We start from the raw sequence: 15,787 nt of genomic DNA, 5'->3' as shown, positions 1-15,787 counted from the left end.
AGGCAATCAAACATTGATATTTCTCTCCCTCTCTTTCTCCCACCCTTCTCCTCTCTCTAAAAATAGATTTTAATAAATAAATAAATAAATATTTCTTAAACCTAACCCAGGAGATGCTGATTCAGAATACCTGGGCCAGAGCTCAGGCACCTGTATGTTAACAAGCTTCTGAGGTATTTCTTGTCCACAATAAAATGGGGTATAACCTTGGTCTTGATGTAGTAACTTCAGGTCCAGGACTCAGGATCTCAGTTCTGAGATAAGCTTGGAATCCCCTGGAAATACTGTCCTAAACTGGGTCCACAGCTGTGACCAAAGACACTGCCCCAGCAGTGAGGAGGGCTTGGCTGTCTGCCCCAAGGGAAGGCTCCTTATCTTGAGATGACTGGAGAGAAAGCCCAAGGGAGGTGGACACTGCAGGGTTCCATGAGTGAAGACCTGAGAAAATGACTGGCTACCTGAAGCAGATAGGGACTGTGCTCAGGGGAAAGGGGGTCTTTGTAGAGGCTGCTCAGGAAAGAGATGAAAAGACAGCTCCAGGAGATCCAGGTAGCATACAAAGGTCAATGTTGGAAGAGCCTTCTAGAATGACTAAACTCCCAGTATTTCTTCTCTCCTTAGGTCATTTGGCTTAAGACTCAAACAGGGAGAGAAGTGAAGAGAGAGAGAAGGACAAAGGAACAACACAGACACACACAGAGAAAATGATTTTCCTAGTTAGGCATTGGTTATAACTTATTCGGAATCCTTCATTCTATGGGTATGGAGATTCCCTATCGGAAGGATTAATAAAACTTTTTATTGCATTAAGATCCTTGAGTTAAAGTTGTGTTTACTTACACGCAATGCAATAATGTAATAGAGCTGAGGGCAAACAGACAAGACAAATCACAGAGACAGAAAACCTAACTTTCTCTACAGTTAACTTGGATCTCCAACAGGAACGCACCTTAAATCCTTGCTGCACGCAGGGGCAGTCAGGAGGAAGTTACCATTTATAAGCTAAGCCTTGTGTTAGATTCTTTATTTACATTATCTAATTTGACCTCAACACAACCCTATGAAGTAGGTGTTATTGCCCTCATTTTTCAGAGCAGAGTCCAAAGAGTTGAAGTAATCCTTCTATGTCACATGGCTAACAAGGCTGAAATCGGAGAGTCCTTGTTGTCCCACTCTACTTCACCTACCACATTCATTAAATTAGCAGTCCCCCATTTTATCCCTGGTTACGGCTCAAATGACCATGAATGGTGCCACAGTCCAAGTCACTGTCACGTTTCATGTTTCACCTGGGTTGCACTATGAGCCTCCTAACTTGTCTTCAGGCTTCCAGTTTTGTGCTCACGAACCACTCTTCATGTAGATACTGGAGTGTATTTTGAAAGTGCAAATATGATCAGGCTACTCAACTCCCACTCTCCCTCCTCCCCTAACCCACTCCCTGCTTAAAACACTTCAACAACCTCCCTTTGCCCTGATATAAACACTTGCTCGTAGCAATATTTTATTGGATATACCTCCCCAGGCAAGGGAAGCAAAAGGAAAAATTAACAAATGGGACTACATCAAAATGAAAAGCTTTTGCACAGCAAAGGGAAACATCAACAAAATAAAAAGACAACCCACAGAATGGGAGAACATGTTCACTGATACATCTGATAAGGGGTTCATATCCAAAATTTATAAAGAACTCACAAAACTATACACAACCCCCCCCAAAAAAAACCAATTAAGAAATGGGCAAAGGACCTGAATAGACATTTCTCCAAACAAGACCTACAGATGGCCAATAGACATATGGAAAGATGCTCAACAGCACTAACTATCGGAGAAATGCAAATGAAAACCACAGTGAGATATCATCTCACACCTGTCAGAATGACTATCATCAATAAATCAACAAACAGGTGCTGCTGAGATATGGAGAAAGGGGAACCCTTGTGCACTGCTGGTGGGAATGCAGACTGGTGCAGCCAGTGTGGAAAGCAGTATGGAGATACCTCAAAAAATTAAAAATGGAACTACCTTATGACCCAGTGATCTCACTTCTGGGAATATGTCCAAAGGAACCCAAAACACTGATTTGAAAGAATATAAGCACCCCTATGTTCATTGCAGTGTTATTTGCAATCGCCAGATATGGAAGCACCCCAAGGGTCCATCAGTAGATAAGTGGATAAAACAACCATGAGACATTTACACAATGGAATACTACTCGGCTATAAAAAAGAAAATTTTACCCTCTACAACAGTATGGCTAGAACTGGAGGACATTATGCTAAGTGAAAGAAGCCAGCAGAGAAAGGCAAACACCATATGATTTCACTCATATGTGGAATCTAATGAACAAACTGAACTAACAAGAAAAATGGGGACAGACTCATAGAGAGAGAACAGGCTGACAGCTATGGGGGGGGAGGTTAGTGGGTAGAGGGATCAAGCAAAAAAGGAAAAGGACTCATGGCCATGGACAACAGCATGGTGTTTGTAGGGGGCAGGGGGCACTAAATGGTGATGGAAACAAATACAATAAAAATTTTTTTTTGTAAAGAACTGAATTACAAATGACAAAATAAAGGGAACAATTCTCAAAAAATAAAAAATAAACTACTATTAATACCACCCCCCAAAAAACTTAAATTGTTTATAAACCTTACAGCGTGAAGAGTTGACCCCTGGCTACCTTTCCAGCTTCACTTGCCCCAGCTCCTCCTCCTTTCTCACCTCCATTGCCCTTGTACCGTGTGTAAGTCAGAGTGAATTCCTTTCATTTCCTTCAGCAATTCCTCTCTCTGTCATACACACACAGAGACACCCCTCTCATGCTTAGTCTGCTATAGCTGGAGGATCATAATAAAAGAGTGTTTCAATACACTGATTTGACATTCTTTTTTTAACCAATTACACTATTTCACACATCACTACATATTTGTGTGTCTCAATCCCATGCTGTGATGTCCCTGAAGTTTAGAATTTTTCTCATTTTTCCTCACGAACCCAGAACCTAGTGCAGTGCCTGACACTTCATTGAGTCACTAGTAAACACTGGTCAAATGTATAAATGTGACCTTAATAGGCCCAAGACCTCAGTCTCTCCAATTTGGTTTTATCAGCAGAACCACATCTTAGCAACACTCGGCAAATTCTGAGGCTCACAGATCAGATGCCACTGAACCAGATGCCAGATGAGTTTCTGCAGGGAACAGGGTACCAAGGTGCTGGGGGCCCTCTTCGGTCTTCCTGACCGGCACTGCCCTCGTCATGCCAATGATGCTGACGAGATCAGGACCTGGAGGCAAACGTCCTCTCGGTGTAGATGGCCGACACCCTCATGCCCAGCGCTGCACTGTGCCCAGCCCCGTGCAAACATTCTTCCCCAAAGACATTTACTGGTTGTGTGAGGTTCCTTCCACTAACTCATGCCGAGAGTCCTCTCTGGAACCTCACAGAGCCAACTCAGAGCTGCCTGCAGGACGTTATCCTCATCGGATAAAAACAATCAGTGCTGTGACTGAGGTTTTTCCTTAGGATGGGGGTGGAGTATGGGCAAAAAAATTTGCTGGAGCCCACTAATCTTCCTGCAGCCAGCAGCTAAGAGTTTCAAATTGAACACCGAGTTCAATGTAATTTAGTATATTTGCTCAGTGTGCCATTTTACCCCTGGGTTAACATGGGAAAATGAAGAAAGAGCTAATTGCACTATTATCCCTTCAACATAGCGGGCCAGTGCCCCTGAGCAGCTGCTGTTCTTATTAGACTGTGTCACCAGGGGGAAATACTAGTTCTTCTTTCCTTAGATTCCACGTCTTTTGTTCAGTAACTGTGTTTACAGGTTTGCCAGTCTATCTGGTGGCTTGGCTTGCCTTCTTCCAAACCCTCAATACCAAGCTTGTATCTCTACAATGACTATGCTACTTTGGAAGGTAACATATCTTTGGATGTTATTAGTAAGTAGGGAACACAGACATCCTCAAAAGTCCTGAGCCCCATCCCTCCCTCTTACTAACTGCAGAGTCCCGGGCGAGTTACGGAACTTTCCCTGAAAGTTCTGAGAAGTTCCTCCTCTGTAAGATGGGAATAATAGAAGCTACCTCTGAGGGCTGTGAAAAACCAATGAAACAAATGAATGGCTTAGCCAGGGTCTGGTATATAATGAACACTCGCTCCATTGCTACATGCTATCATGGTTATTCATTTTAAACATATTTTACACATCATCCAAGAAAGTTAAAAGCAATGGCAAAGGGTAATAAAAGGTAATTACAAAACACAGAGCCTTAGCAGCATTCTCTAAGTAAAGCAGTCAAGTAAGAGGCAGCCAGGAAAAGGAGTGACCCTTTAATTTCCCTTCTCATTTATTTTACGGCAGATTGCATTGTCTTTGTCTGTGTGTATGTGGGGTGGGGGGCGGGGAGTGTAGTGACAAAGATAATCAAGAAAAGCAAGCAGCTCTGAGTTAATAAAATCATTACCATTTGATAGGTATATCAGACTTGTCTATTTTTTTTTCAAATATTTACTGAGAGCTGGGGAAGGCATGAATTCTGAGTAAACTGAGGAACACAAGCTTTGGGGTTAGAAGCCTCCACTCTGCCCTTTACCAATTGTGCAACCCGAGGCAAGAACCTCACAGGTATGATATTACTTCACAGTAAGAAATAATGTTGATTTATGTAGCCTGAAGTTGTGGCATTTTATGTCTGTGATCTTCCTCCAAAAGATCCATAACTAACAACAGTCTAATCATGAGAAGAGCTACGGACACATTCCCATAGAGGAGCATCCTGTCACGTGTCTAACCAGTACTCCTCAGAGCTCTCACGGTTACTCAAAAGCCACAGGAAGCCTGAGAAGTGTTCACAGCCAAGAGGAGCCCATGACAACTAAACATAATGTGACATCCTGGATGAAACCATGGAGCAGAAAAAGGACATTAGGTAAAACCGAACAAGATATGAATAAAATGTGAACTTCGATTAATAGTAATTTGATCATATTAATTCATTAATTGTAATATATTTACCATACTCATATAAGATGTTAAAAATAGGGGAAGCTATGTGCCGAAGTATATGGAAATCCTCTGTATTATCTGCTCAGTTTTTCTGTAAGTCCAAAATTGTGCTAAAGAATTAAGTCTATTTAAAAACAAAATAAAACAGAAAAGAAGTAGAATGTCTTACTGCTTCCTGTGCCCTTACAACCACCCCAGAGGCGGCAGGCATCGGTCCTGTCCCTGTTTAACGAAGGAGAACCTTAGAATTACAGTCAGGAATCTGCCCGAGGCACCGCAGCTTCAAGTTACGTGTGGATCCAGACCTCAAGCCCAGCATTCTGGTCCCTCCCTAATCCCGCACTTTCCCTTCTACCAAAAACTAAGGTTCACAAGCAGGAACTTTGTATGTACAGGTCACCACTGTATCCCCAACACCTAGGTCAGAGGTTGGCCCATGATAGCTACTAAATAAATCATTCATCCTCGACTGAGTGATCACTTCCCTAAAATACAAGACAAGAGCTCCGTTAGGGCTGACTCTGCAGCCATGCTCCCCAGGCCGTACTGCTGGAGGTCCTGCTGTGTGTCTGCCATTAGTGTAATTACAAGAGTCTGCACATGTAAGTGTGTCCCAAAGGGGGGAGGAGGGACAGGACACTGTCAACCCAGCATTAAGTGACAGGTGTTTAACTTCACCTGTTAAACATCATGACGAATTCTTATACACATAGAAGAATGTCTCACATCAAGAACAGATCTAGACAAGCCAGCGTCCTGTGCTAGGCAAATGCAGTGAGGATCAGAAAGTACTGTGTACAGACGGCGTCGGTAAGAGAAGAATAGAAGTACCACGCCAGGAGAGTGTGAAGAGAGAGGGGGCATTGTTGAATAAAACCTCAAATCCAACAGGAAATTATAAAGATTGGACTAAAGGTGTTCTAACAGTAGACAGACAGACCAATCTGACAATGTTCCCCCAAGTCTGATCTTAAACACAGAAAAGGCAAAAATATAAAGACTGTGGGTAAGCTCATAGCGGTAGGTTTTTCTCAGCTCCCCCAGTGATCAGGGTCAAAACTTTCCTTCTTCTCTTGCCTTACTGGACGGAGGAAGATGGAAGAAGAAGAGGAGGCATGGTGGCTAAGGCACGGGGAGATGTAGGTCTGCCTGAGGAAACCGCAGTGCAGACTCCCACAGTTACCTAAGTCCAAAGGACTCGTACATGTTCGCAGAAAGTGGCTTCACTCTCAAGCCATCTTACCTGCTTGCTTAAAATGCTCCAGAGGCTTCCTATCATACTTAACATGAATCCCAAGTTTGTCAGCGTGACCCATAAGATACAACATGATTGGGTCCCTGCTTCCGTCTCTCAACTTCCCTCCCAACACTCCTTTCCTTGCTAACCACATTCCAGCTCAGAGTCCTTCTCCCTGCTTCTTGAACAAGCCAAGCCTATTCCTACCTTGTGGCCTTTACACTTTGGAAGTCTTCTGTCCTCCTGAAATGCTCTTCCTCCAGATCTCAGCTCAACTACCTCCTCCTCCAACAGGCCTTGTCTGACAAACTGAAATTACCAACCCATTCCTCCCCTGAGTTCACTGGAGTCCACCAGGAAGCACACACCAAGAGATGATAGACGTGCAAGAGATGTCTTGGGGGGGCATGCCTGGAAAGGGCAGGGGGAACCATCACACTGTGTAATGTAAGTCTGACCCCTAAAAAGAGAGAGGAAGGGAAGGAGGGTTGAGTAGGATGCACCTTAGACTGTGCTGCAGTTCTGACAAAGTTTTGGCAAGACGGATGCCGCATCCTCAAGCCACCGTCAGCACTGGAGGAGTCCCACATCCCACAGCACTGGGCCGGCCTGGCCTTAGTCTCCCCACCACGCTGAGTCACTGCTGGGGGAAGCCCTTGGAGGAGTATCTCAGCGTGAATGTGGCAGTGGATCCCGGGTGCAGCAGCTGAGCCCATCAGTCAGTGACGTTGCCCACAGTAGGAGATTTTCATAACCAGCACACTCCCTACTGCATCCATGCTCCATCCCAGCCCTGTGTCTGTTTCTTCATGGCGCTTACCAATATTTGAAAGCATCTTATTAACTACCGTGCTGATTGTCTCCTCCTCCCTTCCTCATCATCCTTTCTGACAAGAGCACAGAAGTCTTAGCTCTCTTGTTCACCAATGTATCCTAGTACCTCAAACACTTCCTGGCATGTGGTAGGCACTCAAACTTACGGTTAAAGAAACCTCTAGCTCTCTGGCAAGGGAAAAAGGAAATGAGGGCTATTCCAGACTTTTTCTCTGTACTGCTATATTCTAATAGATGAGACTCTGCCATAAAAACCAATCAACTTCACATAGATTTTTCTGTTTCCTAATTCACACCTAACTAGGTTATCCATCTTAACCATACTTTTCCCTGACCTTGTCTATATTTTCTGAGAAGGTATTTAATCTACACTCAGATGAGAAATGTGATAATATGACATCGTTGTACCATATTTTATATTCCTTATTTATGAAGCATGTGCACATACAAATCTCATTGAATTCTCACAACAAACCTACATGGTGTTTGTTATCACGCTCATATGGTAGAGGATGAAATTGAACACAAACACAAAGAAAGCCAGAAAGAAGTGGACGGATCAGGAAGCCCACACTAATGCGCTCAAGCGCTCAATAGGATGGAGAGAGAACACCTTGGACCCACGTGGAAATATTTCATTATTTCTCCAGAGGTCTGGCCTGCGTCAATGCAGCAATTCTTTGTTTCAAAACTCAGAAAGTGAGTTTTAAAACAAAACTGTTTCCTGATCCATTTCTATTTGAAATATTTTTGCTTCTCTGACTCCAGTTTTGTTTTGTTTTTTTTTTTGTTTTTTTTTAAACACAAAACTGATTATACAATTGTAATATCCTGGGCAACCACACTTTCATGCTGAGAGCTTCCTGCCCTGAGCTTTAAAGGTTGGCCAACTAGCAAACTCTCGACACCAGTGTTTCCTGGTGAGTCTCAGGAAGGTCCTCGTTCATCTCTCCTTGTGGAGCTGTTGTTTCTTTTGGTTTTTTTTTTCCCAAACGATGGACTTTTTTAGTATTCAGGAAAAATAAAGGCATTTGGACAGCAATGGGGTCCTTCTGCTTGCTCACTTTTCCCTAAATTTTCTTTAAGAATACATTCAACTACAAATAAAATTAATATTAACCATCTATTGTGACTGCTTACGTTAACTTATAACATATTTATATGTTTCATATAATATGTTATTATTTCCTATGCTATAGTTTGTGATTCCTCTATTGGTTGACCCAGCTACTGTTTATTGATGACTTGCTGTGTGCCTGTGCCTGTGCAAGGCACCGTGGGGCGTCTTACCTGCCATGGGAAAGGTAAGCTATGAGCTCCTCTAAGAGCTTCATGCAAGGACTAGAACATGAACTGGACCATGAAAAAGACAGATCAGGAAAAGGATTTCAAACATAAGAACTTCCAGGATAAAAAAAGGAAGAACATTCAAACCACACATAATCCTATCATGGTCTACAAGTTTCTCACTGATACCAGTTTTGATTGGGTTCATGTTTTTTTATGGTTTTGGCCTGAAGACCTTCTAAGCACTCCAAAGATACAAATAACAGACAGAACATCACAGCCTCTGGCTCCAGCTCCATCTGTGTGTGTGGATCCTCTCAAAAGGGTGGGTGCGGCAGGTTCAAGTCAGCCTACACGTGGGGCACATGGGGCTGCTCCCCACTCCCAGCTGCCTGCCAGACATGGCCAGCAGATCCCAGATCTTACCATTAGCCCTCTTCACATTCAACAGCCACTACAACCAACTGAACTGGCCCTGCAGGTGAAACAACCTGCCACTCCATCCATGACTGTGCTCTGGACAAGAAGACAGTTACATCAACCCTGTCACTCTTCTCTTTCCACACAGATGCAAACTCAACTTAGCATTCTGATAGTATTTTATCTGAAACAAGTTAAAGTTACTTAGAAGCTCCATGTATTTGCTGTCTGCTTGTGAATGGTTATCAAAATCATGCGACTAAGACAGCTTAGATACGTGCAAACTTCATTTGACTTTCAGGAGAGTTGTAGGATATTGAGGGAGTAGATGACAGACAAGAAAACTGAGACAGGAAGTGAGTGCAAATGGCACATGCAAGGTTACACAGTGATTCTCTGCAAACCCAGGTCTCTGCATTCTTACTTAGTCCTTTGATACCGACCCAATAACAAGCCTTTGTTGTTTTGGGATTTTTTCCTAATCCTCCCCTGAGGATATGCTTATTGATTTTAGAGAGAGAGGAAGGGTGAGAGAGAAAAACACTGATCAGTTGCCTCCCATAGGCACCCAGACTAGGGGTAGAACCCATAACCTTGGTGTGTGCCCTGACCGGAAGTCAAACCCACAACCTTTTTGGCATACAGGACAATGCTCCAACCAACTGAGCCACCCGGCCAGGGCAACAAGCCTTTAAATACACACGTCCCATTATTTGGGATATTACAGTTTTCTTTCTAAATATTGAACCCTGAAATCAGGTTAGGGGATACACAACACATTAAAAATATATAAATTGTTGATTCAGGCATGCAATTTATTTCAGATATTTTAGTTCTGTTCTAGAAAACACAGGTTCAGAAACACTGATATAATTCAACCTCCTCCCACTATATTGAGGAGAAAGTTGAGGACCAAAAGGCTATGATTTCATTATGATGAAATATACAGAAACACAGAATCAGAACTAAAATTTGGGTCTCCTCCTAACTACTCCTTTCTGCATACTGCATCTTTGGGCCTCCTGAGAGTGTCTTAAAAAGCAGCACCAAGGCCTGTTAAGACACTGATGTGGGGCCCACTGAACAAAGAGTTAATAATAGAGCCCTTGGGTAAAGTGACTAGAAAACTGGAGTCTCGATCCAAGTGAGGCTTTATGACGAGCAGTTCTGAGTTTGTTTATAAGCAGGGTGCAGTCTGGGTTTCCAGAGTCTTCGTCAGAAACTGCAGTGTCATTCTGCATCCTATTTTTACAGGTACTCTGTCTAAATTGAAAATAAATTTCAAAGAAGCTCTAGGGGGAAGACTGCAGTAATTTCAGCCTAGATGAGTTGGAAAAAAATCACCCCTGAGCTAGACCATAAATCCCAGCTATTTCATAGCTTTCCCTGCTCCACTGTGCTCATTCAAAAAAAAAAAATCTAATTTCTTTAGTGAAAATATTTTTTAAAAGTACAAAATGCAAGAAGTAGATCTTCAAGTCAAAGCTTCTACCAGGACAACTCTGTCCATGGGCTATGATATCTCTTGAGACTTCAGACAGTCAGCCTGGGAGTTCCCCAGGTTTCATGCAGCACAAACGCCGGGCGAATCTTGAGGTCAGCACTTCCCTAAAGAGAGTGGTACTGGACCAGAGGATGGTGGCCTCAGCCCGGGGACTTTGCTCACTGCCGTCCCGTGATGCATATCCCACATCAGCCAAGCCAACAGCCTCTTGCTGGGGTCAAGGAAATGACTTAGCCTAGGTTCTCCTCCCTGACATTGAGATACAAAGAGATCCGAGAGAGGCCGTCCAACCGGACAGTAATTGAAGGATAACAGAAATCTAGACAGGAGATGATGAAAGTATAGACTTAATACTCACTTTCTCTGAGAGAGCAAACTAGATGTTTTGAGCACAGGTCTTGCATTTAGATACAGCCCTGGGCTCAATTTCATTGTGCTATTTTTCAGCGGCAGAGATGTTTCCTTTGTTCAACAGCGTGTCTCAGTCTTCTTGCCTGAATCCCCATCTGGTTATTACCCACACTCAACAACATTACAAAATTTTCTTAAAACGCCGGTGAGTCAAGCCTAGAGCAGACTGCAGAATTTCCTGTCAGGTGGCTCTTTGCTTTCATTCATGTGAAGCTGCCAAGGACCCCTTCCAGGGTGGTTTTCTAAAGAGATTTTTGAGCAAAGAATAATTTTCTTAACATTGCACTTATATATCGCCTTACAATGTAAAAAGCACTTTTCCAAGTTATTTAGTGGTTCTTAAACCTGAATGCACATCAGAATCACTTGGAAACCACCAACTCTAAGTTGCCAGAGATTCTAAATCAAAAGGTCTAGAGCAGGGCCCAGGAATCTGCATTTCTATCAGACACCTGCAGGAGGGTCTGACACAGGTTTACAGACCTGGTGTAGAAAAGCTCTGCCTGACATCAGCCTGATGATAGCTGTGTCAGCTCGTTACCAATTTTTAGATGATTTTAGAGATAAATGAATTCTCAGAGATTGAGCTATTTCCTCAAGATCTTATGTGGAACAGGAGAGCTAGGTCACGAAAGCAAATGTTTGATCCCCAATCCAAACACATGCACGTGACAAAGGCTGAGTTCATTGTGCATGAATCAAAACATGGGCATGAAAGAAAATACTGCTGTGTGAGAGGGAAGAGCTGTGTTCATGGGTGAGCCTGAAAGGAGATAAAGGACAAAAAATGTAAGAGATAAGGACTAAAGGAGGTCTTTCTCTGTCACCAAGATGCTCGATGGTCCCTCCCCAGACTTTCCCCCAGGGCATCACAGTCTGTCCCTGACCCCCTGGCTCTGACCTGACCAGTCGAGAACTACTGGATCTCCTGACTGCTGAGAATAGAAACTGACCTTGTATGAGGAGCAGATAAGGATATTTATTTCATTGTTAAGTCTATCCCTTCTCTTCCTATTGTTTTCGTCCCAAACCCTGGCTCTTCTCCTATTTCATGATAGGATTCCAACTGTAAAAAGGGGTAAAGATATCTGTATTCAGTAATTCCTTGGACCACTCATCAACCGGGGCTGGAATTAGAATGCTGACGTTAAATCTAATCTCTAGCATGCATTTAATGCAGGCTCTTGTGCAAATTTTAACCTGCCTGAGCTTTGTAAGGTCAAGTGATCAGACTAGACTTCCTCCGGGGGCCCTCTCAACTCTGCAATGCTGAGATTTGGACTCTTTGTAGTGAGCACGGAACATGTGCGAGGCTCTACACTGGTCAGGAAGGACAGTGGTCGGATGTGGACCTCAGCAAGGAGCTAAGGATGGGATTTGATGGGTTACAGGAAGAAACTTTCAAATGACAGAGGATTCATGAGAGAAAAAGGATGAAGCTGGGGGTCTGGGTATTTCTATCATCTCCTGCCTGTTATTTTAATATCACCTGCTCTTGTCCCTTCCAATCCATCTGCATATTGCAGCCTGAGTGATCGTCTCACAATGCAAATTGGATCACAATCTTTACATAAAACTCTTTAAAATCTTTCCCTGGAACCTACAATCAAAATTCACTACCATAACCTAAGAGGCAGGGCCCATGCTTGTTTGTCTTCTCCTGTGTTTACCCCCAGTGCCCAACCCAGGGTAGGGAAATATTTGTTGAGTGAGTGAGTGAAGATGTGACTTGGCAACTGGGGTGGCCCTTCAGGGAAAGTAAAGCCCTCAGGGGAAAGAACAAGGACTGGACAGGGAGAGGGGCAAGTCACAGGGATGGCATGGGGAAGCAGGGAAGGGAGCGGTCCCCTGTGCAAAACAAAAAACCAGCAAGCCGAGTTCGAAAGCACAGAAAATGCTCCTTGTACTCTGAAGAAACACCTGAGATCTGGAGTGAGAACCAGTGAACATAAAGCAGGTCTGCTCTCTTTCAAGAGAGCTCCAACTCCCAGAGCTCCTGGTGTGACTGGCACCAAGAGGGCACTGACAAGCTTAGTCACTGACACCGATGGACAATTCTGCTGCTTTCAGAGCTAAGGGACTCGTGTGGAAGACGCAGGAACTGACTCTATTAGCTTGCAGACAGTTTTTACATCAGAAACTCATTTCCCCTCGTTGGACTCCATGCCTTCCTTTTTCCTTTACCTGTTTATTCCCTTCATTTTGTCAGTCTGACCACTTATGGCTCCTATAAGCCTGGGCTTAGGGCTCATTGGAGCAAGAGAATGGATAAGCAACGCTGCATGTTCGCAATGCTTCTCTCATCTGATGGGATCTCGTGGGAAAAGCGGGCAACCCAATTCAGAGTTGTCACAAAGCTGTATTAGCCAGGCTGAGACACCTTGCACTGGGCAGTGCGCTGAGGGCCCTGTATGCATTATCCAGAGGCAGTCACGGGCAAGCCGGTGAGAGCGTGGGCTGCAGAGCCAGACACCAGGGTTCCTCTCTTGGGCCTGCTCTCACCAGCAGGGTGACATTGGGCATGTTCATTAACCTCCATGTGCCTCTGCCTCGTTTGTAAGATAGGGATAATACCAGCATCCTCCTCATCAGTCGGATTAAATCAGTTAATGTATGTAAAGTCCTTCAAATAGTTCTGGCTCATAATAAGTGTCACATAATTGTTACACATTAACGCTACTACTTCTCATTTAATCCCCCTTAAAAAAAAAAACTATGAAGCAGGAATTAATATTTCTCAGAAAACTGAGAATTACAGAGTTTAACTGACTAACCAAGGTCACACAGCTAGTAAGTGGCAGGTGCTATAGAAGCCAAGTCACTCTGACCCCAAGCCCACGCCTACACCATGGCTGATGTGGCCATTATCCCACATGCTGAGATAAGTGGAACCTGAACTTCACAGGGAATCGGGTGCTGAGAAAACAAAGGAATGAATGATGCCATTGATGTCATTCAACTGTGCAAGTGTCGCTTGACTACTTGGCCCCAGTTTTTTAAATCCGCAAAATGAGGACAAGTGCAGTTTATAAACTAAGTCAAGGTAGCGAGAACACCTCTGAACTACCACTCTGCACCAGCTTATACTTAGAAAAATATTGTACAGAGGGATCACAGAGCAAAATGACTTTATTGTCAATTGCTATGAGATAATAATTGAGGGGAAAAAAGGATGAACACTCAACTAGACTCCAAATGCCAAACAGTGAGGAACTGAATCTCTCTTGTTTACAAGTACTGTTATTGATACCCAGAATTATTCACAAAAGTTTGGAGTGGAATGAATAAGCACCGTGCCTGGGATACAGATTGAAAAGAGACCGACAAATCCTTGCCCAAAAGCTTTATCATCTTCTGGGAAATGAGAACATTCAACATATTATATAACTGCTGGCATACAATGCAATGCGAAAGAGAATTCGGGGTGATCTGGATGCAAAAAACAGGGGACCTGATATTGTTTCAGGCATAAGAGAAGGTCTCTTCAGAAGAGTAATGTGCGACCTAAAACCTAAAGAATGAGTAGCTGTAACCAGGTTAATGGATGGTAGCAAGACTGGAAAGTAAAATATGTGATTTATAATTGTTGCTTCCAAAAAGATACACACACGTTCACAGTATGGAAAAACAAGTGCATTGGTTCTTTGCTGATAAACAGAAAGGAACAAAAGTAGGATGAGTCGAGCTTGAGCCAAGGAGTTTGGAAGGCAGAGCTGACCTGGAAGATGGATATAGTGACTTCCTGTTCAAGGAGGCATTACAGCAGAAGCAGAGGGTTACAAAACAACAGCACATGTTGTTACAGAGAGGGTGCCTTCATCAGACAAGGGGTGACTGGCTGCCCTCTCCAATTCTTTCCATCCTTGAGCCTCTGTAATTCTAATTGGAACAAGGGCTGCCTTGTCTCTCAGCGGCAGGCCCAGCATGCTGCAAACCAAGCAAGGAAAAGCAAATTAATCTCCGTAACTGGCCCCGCACAGCCCGGGGAAGTTGGTTTTCACAGATTTTCTCACACCTCCTGCACCACGACTGGCTGTGCTTTTCGGACTGTCCTGGCTCTTCCTCTTGTAGGGAAATGGTAGGAGAAGCAAATGACTCCACATTTATGTAACAATGACTCTAATTCTTGGTGACTGAAGAGCAGAATGGTTAAGGGCATAATTCTAGAATCAGAGATCTGGATGGAATCACAACCCCACCAGTTATACAGCTCTGGTCCTCAGAGCTATGAAGACCTTATAGACCATCTCTAGTCCTTAGGTTTTTATTTTAATGAGATAAAGCTACAGGACCAAGAGGTAAAGAGGCTTGCTCAAAGTCATCTGGATCATTCAAGTGTGCTGTTCTAACTTCCTTGTGGCAGGAAATTGGGTCCTGCTCATTTTGTAGCCCCTCGGGTGCCTAGTGTTCTCTCGGTACAGGCGAGGGAATGGTAGAAAGGATGAATATAGGAAGCAAAGGAGGGAGAACCAAAGGCAGGAAGAAAGGCTACCCCTACCCCAGAGGATCCCACGGCCTGTTTTGAGCAACGCCATCCCTCCATTTGTGTTGAACTTCCGTATCCGGTTCCAACCACAGCGTTAATGACTCCCTCCGACAGCACTCTCCTGCAGGTCGCAGCCAGTTGCTTTCCCACTCTCACCTGTTTCCTGCTGCTGCCCGACCTCCAGCAGAAGCTTGGAGACAGGCAGATTCTACCACAGGGGCACTAGCTGGGATCTAGCAAACAATGAGTCTATAACTGCAGTCAAACCTGCTACATAAAACACTCCACCTCCTGCACTTCATTGTTCCTGTTCCCCCTTGAACACTGAAAGGGCTCGGCCCACAGACACCCGATGTGCCATTAGGCACGCAGGGAGAATACTGCCAACCAGTCCACATGCCGAGAAGATAATTAGCATAATGACAGAGGGTCTGTTTTGGCTCTGTGCTCATTAAGACGAATGGCAGTTTTCCATTTTTCTTAAATTTCTTAAGCATTGAATGTTTTATGTGATGGCGTTAAAAGCATCACCATTGCATCATGGGTAATGTCTCTGAGAATGAGTTCTAACCATATTTTATTTTTTTAAATGAC

Source organism: Desmodus rotundus, chromosome 6, assembly GCF_022682495.2.
Source record: "Desmodus rotundus isolate HL8 chromosome 6, HLdesRot8A.1, whole genome shotgun sequence".
NCBI lineage: Eukaryota > Metazoa > Chordata > Mammalia > Chiroptera > Phyllostomidae > Desmodus > Desmodus rotundus.
This window is presented reverse-complemented; position numbering follows the sequence as displayed.